The following is a 7,008-nucleotide window of genomic DNA, read 5'->3' on the forward strand; positions in this document are numbered from 1 at the left end:
GATAGCCAAAGTGGTCTTATCCGTTGAGGCTACAGACACTAAATTTCTACTTAAGTATTTTGTTAAACATATCATCAAACTAATGCACATACATTCCTAACAAGATTCAAACCTTAAATTCCTGTTAGCTCTTCCTGAAAGTTGGGATTTGAAGACAACAATTATAAGAGACAACTATAATCTTGAAGAAACAACTTTTGATGAAATTTATGGGATGCTCAAGACTCATGAACTTGAGATGGAACAAAGAAGCAAGAGGAAATGAGGAAAGTCAAGGACAGTTGCTCTTAAGGCTGAAGAAGAATCCCCCAAGGCAGCTACCTCAAGGAAAGGAAAAGGAAAAGCGCTCATCACAAAGACTGATACTCAGTCATCAAGTTCTGATAGTGATGATGACTCAGAAACTAAAAGCTTACCTAAGATAGATGCTGATGAAGAGATGATGAAGCTGTGTGCTCTTATGGTGAAAGGAATCACAATGATTGCATACAGGAAGTTCAGGAAGGGAAAGAGGTTTTCCAGGAAAGGTGCAAGTTCTGATAAGAAGAATTTCAGAAAATCTGAAGGCAAAGAAGGGAAGTCTGACAGAGGAGATTATACAAATGTCAAATGCTACAACTGTGGTGAGAAAGGCCACACATCTCCTGATTGCAAGAAAGTGAAGAGTGATAAAGGCAAGGCTCCTTTCACAAAGAAGAAAAGCTAGACAGACACTTCAGATTCTGAAAGTGAGGAGAACTATACCTTGATGGCAAATGCTGATATGGCAAATGCTAATAGAAGTCCTGAAGCTGCTGAGTTAAAGGTACCTCAAACTACTTATGCCTTTCATACAGATGATATTAATGAGTTGAGAAGATATCTTAAAACCATGTTCATTAGTTATAGAGATCAAACTTTAACATGTGAAAGATTAACTTCTGAAAATCTTTCTTGTAAAAAGAGGAATGATTATTTAGAAAAAGAGTTAGTCATGTTCCATCAAACTCAAAAAGATAGAGATGATGCTTTCTATGTTAGGGATGAAGTACTTAAAATGAATGAATCTCTAAAAACTGAGCTAGAAAAGGAAAGAGAGATTATCAGGACTTGGACTAACTCTGGCAGAACAACTCAGAATTTGTTAAGTAGTGGAAACTGGAAAGAGGGCTTAGGCTATGGAGATAGATGATAAGAATAATAAAGGAACTGTAGATATTAAGCCTATAGTTGTTAAACAAAGGCCAAAGTTAAAACCTGTTAAGTTTTTACCTGTAAAGTCTGAAACTGAGAAATCAGAATTTAAAGAGGAATTAACTTTTGACAAACTAAACCGGAAAAGACAACTGAAGTAAACGTAGGCTTAATGACAAAGAAGCAGCTTAAGCACAAGCTAAAAAATATAAAGAATATAAACAAGGTAAAGTCTCCTAGGAAAAATAGGAATGGAAAGGAAGGTATAAATAAAAGCAATGATTATAAGCATGTTCCTAATGCTCCTAGAAAAACATGTCATAAGTGTGGAAGTTCTAACCATCTGGCTTCTTTTTGCAAGAAGAATAAGAACATAAACTCCTTACCTTCAAAGAAAGGAGTTAAGAGTCAGTCTGTTAGATATAGGCCACAAAATCCTTCTTTTCATTGTGGTAGTTTATGGCATTCCATGTATACTTGTAAGGAATATCATAGTTTGTACTATGATTATTATCAAATGAAACCTTCTTTAAAGAAAGTTAGCATTATTCCTTCTAGTGTAAGTTCTGATACAAAGTCTGATAGTATAAATACTGATAAGAAAAATGTTAACATAAACTCTGATGCTAAATCCGTTGCAAATGTTAACAAACTTAATAAGGCCACAGGATCCAAGTAATTCTGGGTCCTTAAAACTAATCATTAGTGGTCTTTGTGATTGCAGGGCAACAGGAAAAACATCCTAGTTCTGGACAGTGGATGTTCAGGATATATGACTGGAAATAAAGCCCTGCTATCAGACTTTGTGGAGAAAGATGGCCCAAGTGTTTCTGATGGAGATGGCAACATTGGAAAAACACTGGGATATGGCAATATCAATCTTAGGAATGTCATCATTGAGAAAGTAGCTCTGGTCTCAGGACTTAAACATAATCTGCTCAGTGTTAGTCAAATCTGTGATAGAGGTTATCATGTGGATTTCTTTGAAGAACACTGTGAAGTTATAAGCAAATCTACAGGCAAAGTTGTTTTGTAAGGATACAGGCATGGTAACATTTATGAAGCCAAGCTTTCAACAAGTACTAATGGTTCTGCAATCTGTCTGTTAAGTAGAGCATCAATTGAAGAAAGCTGGAATTGGCATAAGAAACTTTCTCATTTAAATTTCAACAATATAAATGAACTAGTCAAGAAAGATCTTGTGAGTGGACTGCCAAAATCAGTCATTGCTCCTGATGGCCTTTGTGATTCATGTCAGAAGGCAAACCAAAGGAAATCTTCATTCAAGAGCAAGACTGAATCATCAATTCTTGAGCCTTATCATCTACTACATGTTGATCTATTTCGTCCAGTTAATGTCATGTCTATTGCAAAGAAGAAATATGCTATGGTCATAGTGGATGAGTTTACCTGATATACATGGGTGTATTAATTGCACACAAAAAGTGAAACTGCATCTATCTTGATTGATCATGTCAAGCAACTGGATAAATTGGTCAAAGATTCTGTGAAGATCATAAGAAGTGATAATGGCACTGAGTTCAAGAATTTGATCATGGAAGAGTTCTGCAAAGACCATGGAATCAAGCAGGAATTTTCTGCTCCAAGAACTCCACAACAAAATGGAGTTGTTGAAAGAAAGAATAGAATTCTTATTGAAGCTGCACAAACTATGCTTGATGAAGCAAAGCTACCAACCTATTTTTGGGCTAAAGCTATGCAGACTGCTTGTTTCACTCAGAATGCAACACTCATTAACAAGCATGGAAAGACACCATATGAGATGGTGAAGAAAAAAAGCCAAATCTGAAGTATTTTCATGTATTTGGATGCAAGTGTTTTGTTCTTAAGACTCATCCTGAACAGCTATCCAAATATGATCTAAAAGCTGATGAAGGAATTTTTGTTGGATATCCATTTTCCACAAAAGCCTTCAGAGTCTACAATTTAAGAACAAGGGTTGTCATGGAATCTATCAATGTCTCCTTTGATGATAAGAAGATTACTGGACTTGAAGATTTCAATAATCATGATCAGCTGAGATTTGAAAATGAAGATTTAAATTCTGATACTGTAAATCCTGACAGTCTAAATCCTGATACTGCAAACTCTGATGGAACAAACTCTAATGTTATTGAAACTGTGGTGACTACGCCAAAGGAAGATACACCTGTGCAGGGGGAGCATACTGAAGATACAACCACATCTCAAGAAATATCATAACCTACAACTGGCTCTTCAAGTTCTGATTCATCAAGTTCTGATGAGCTAAGTTCTGATTGATGAGCTAAGTCCTGATAAGTCTGGAAACTCAAATTCTGAAGGATCCAACTTAGAGAGCATAATTTCAGGGGAAGCATCAAAAAATGTTGATGAAGAAAGCATGGATCATGGGGGAGCATCCAGTTCTAGAGAAAACCTTCCATCTGCAAGGAAGTGGACTAAATCACATACACCTGACTTAATTATTAGAAATCCTGATACAGGTGTCAGAACTAGAACAACTACATCAAATGAATGTCTTTATAATTCTTTTCTTTCTCAGACTGAACCAAAGAAAGTGGAAGAAGCTCTTCAAGATGTTGATTGGGTGCAAGCAATGCAGGAAGAGATAAATGAATTTGAAAGAAATAAAGTCTGGACCCTAGTGCCAAGACCAAAGAACAGATCTGTTGTTGGTACAAAGTGGGTGTTCAGAAACAAAACTGATAGTGATGGCATAATAAAAAGGAATAAAGCAAGGATGGTTGCAAAAGGATATTCTCAACATGAGGGAATTGATTATGATAAAACATTTGCACCAGTTGCTAGATTTGAAGCCATAAGGATATTTTTGGCTTATGTTGCTCACAAAAAGTTTACTGTCTTTCAAATGGATTTGAAAAGTGCTTTTCTCAATGGAGAATTGGAAGACGAAGTATATGTTGAACAACCTCCAGGCTTTGTAGATTCCAAACTTCCAAATCATGTCTACAGACTTGATAAAGCACTTTATGGCCTTAAGTAAGCTCCAAGAGCATGGTATGAGACTTTAGCTCAATTTCTTCTGGAAAGTGGATATAATAGAGGAACTATTGACAAAACACTGTTCTACCTCAACCATGGAAAAGACTTACTTTTGTTGCAGATATATGTTGATGATATCATTTTTGGTTCTACAAATGACAGACTTTGCAAAAAGTTTGCCAAACTGATGCAGTCAAGATATCAAATGAGTATGATGGGGGAACTTAGCTATATTCTGGGCCTTCAAGTCAAGCAGAATGATGAAGGCACTTTTATCTGTCAATCTAAGTACACCAGAAATTTGCTGAAGAAATTTGGAATGCAAGATTGTTCAAGTGTATCCACTCCCATGGCCACTGCAACAAAATTGGATAAGGATACTGGTACATCAGTAGATATTACTGATTATAGAGGTATGATAGACTCACTACTCTATCTAACTGCTAGTAGACCTGATGTCATGTATGCTACCTGTCTTTGTGCAAGATTTCAAGCAGATCCAAGAGAACCTCACTTAACAGCTGTGAAAAGAATTTTCAAGTATCTTAAGGGTACAGCTGATCTGAGATTGTGGTATCCCAGAGAATCAGACTTTAAGCTAATAGGTTACTCAGATGCAGATTTTGCAGGATGCAAAATTGACAGGAAAAGCATAAGTGGAAGCTACCAATTTCTTGGAGGCAGATTAGTTTCTTGGTTTAGCAAGAAACAAAAGTCATTTTCCACATCAACTGCAGAAGCAGAGTACATTGTTGCAGGAAGCTGTTGTGCACAGATTCTTTGGATGAAGAATCAGTTACTGGATTATGGGTTAACATACTTTAAAATACCTATTTACTGTAATAATCAAAGTGCTATTGCTATGACAGGTAATCCAGTTCAACACTCAATGACCAAGCACATCAGCATTAGGTACCACTTCATAAGGGAACATGTGGATGAAAGTACAGTGGAATTGCACTTTGTTCCAACAGATCAACAACTAGCAGATATCTTCACAAAATCATTGTGTGAAGCTACTTTTACAAGATTGGTAAATGAACTTGGAATGATTTCAGGTTCTTTCTCTAAATCTGCTTAGTTTATGTTCTGATATATCAGATGTTATAATCAGTATTTACAGATATTACTATCTTTGTGTATTCTGTACTTAAATTGGAAATTGCTTAAGTGTTGATTGTTGTCTGATGTGAAATTCTAAACTCTGATAGTGATATGAATGTTTCTGTGACTATTCAATCCAATGAGAATAATTGTGCTAGATGCTGAACTAGTAGTCTACAATATACTAAAGTCCCATATTTGAAGTAATTGTTTATGTGAAAATCTTTTAACACAAGCAAATTCTGATATTGAGCTCAGTTAAGTTTACTTTGTGTATCTTATTACTAAGTCAAAAACTAGAATAGTGCTTCTTATCTGTTAAGTTCCGATGTTAGTAAATCTGATGAATGTACTAAGTGCTGATAAACCTCACTTATCAAAAGAAAAAGAAAAGAAAAGAAAATAAAAATCAGGTACTCCTTTGAGATCTAGAGTAAAAATGTGGAAGGGAAGACCCAAGTGCATTGCTAGTATTAAGTAATATGTATCAGAAAAGCAAAATAAATATTTTTCTTGGTGACTTTTCACACTCTATGATTACTGGAGAAATACTCTGATAATAGCATAAATTATGATAAGCAGTCGTAACTCACTTACACTGAGAAGCCACTATAAAATGGAATTTCAAAAGATGCATAAAATGAGCACAAAACAGTTGAGGTGGACTCATGCATGAACTCATTCTAAAGTAGACTTCAGAATACTAACAGATTTTGAGCAAAGTTCTTAGTTATGCCTTATTTCTAAGATGTACTAAAGTGAATCAGACTTTAATCTTTATCCGATATTTAGCTTACTGCACACACATACACTCCATATGAATGATGAAAATTACTGTGGTGATAAATGTGGTTTTAGATGAACAGGTTAAGTGTCACTGGTATAAATTCTGAGGACAAGTTATGATGGAAATTCTGATGATTAAAATCTAAAGAAACGAAATCAGAATTTGTGTGAAGAATTACAGATATAGGCATTCACCTTTTGAGTTAAGGAATCATGTTCTGATGACTGCTAAGTTCTGATATAAGTCTAAGTTCTGATAGTAAATCCTGATTCTTTACTTGACTTATTTGTGATTAAAATATGAAACAGTCATATTTAAAATCAGAATATGTTTGGATGAGATATAAACAGTCAACATAATTTGGATTAGTGGTACTCGTATATGCACAGTAATTTTTACTTGTTTCGTGTGCTCATTAACTCCTGTTTTAAGCTTCCAATGGCTGTTGTTATTACTCATTAATCTAGGAAGTCGAGGGATCATCCTTTTTACTTGGAATTATTGCCCAGTCCTCCCATCCCTTGGTATTCCATTGGCTATTTAAATGAACACTTCATTCCAGCCAAAACATTCTTCACTTTCTCACAAACTCACTCTTTTTTTATTCATATCCCCAAAAATGGTTCGTTTTAACATATTCTTGAACTATGAAACTTTCACTATTGAGTTGAGTTGTGCTTACTGGTAGCAGGAGTGGCATGTCACTGCCATTCCTGATGAACTCTGCGATTCGGTTCCACAAGAGGTTCACACCGAACTCTTGTTTTTATCAATGGAGTATCATCTTCATCCTGATAGATTGGAAGCAGAAAGGAGAGAAGCTCTTCGTCGGCAAGAACGGATCATCCATCTTGCAGTGCTCTTCGTCAGCAGCAGAAGGAGTTAGTCGTTAGGCTTCTTAGCTTAGGACTAAAGTTGTTGATGTTAAACATTTTAGA

The sequence above is a fragment of the Apium graveolens genome, chromosome 4 (assembly GCF_009905375.1).
Source record: "Apium graveolens cultivar Ventura chromosome 4, ASM990537v1, whole genome shotgun sequence".
In the NCBI taxonomy this organism is placed as follows: domain Eukaryota; kingdom Viridiplantae; phylum Streptophyta; class Magnoliopsida; order Apiales; family Apiaceae; genus Apium; species Apium graveolens.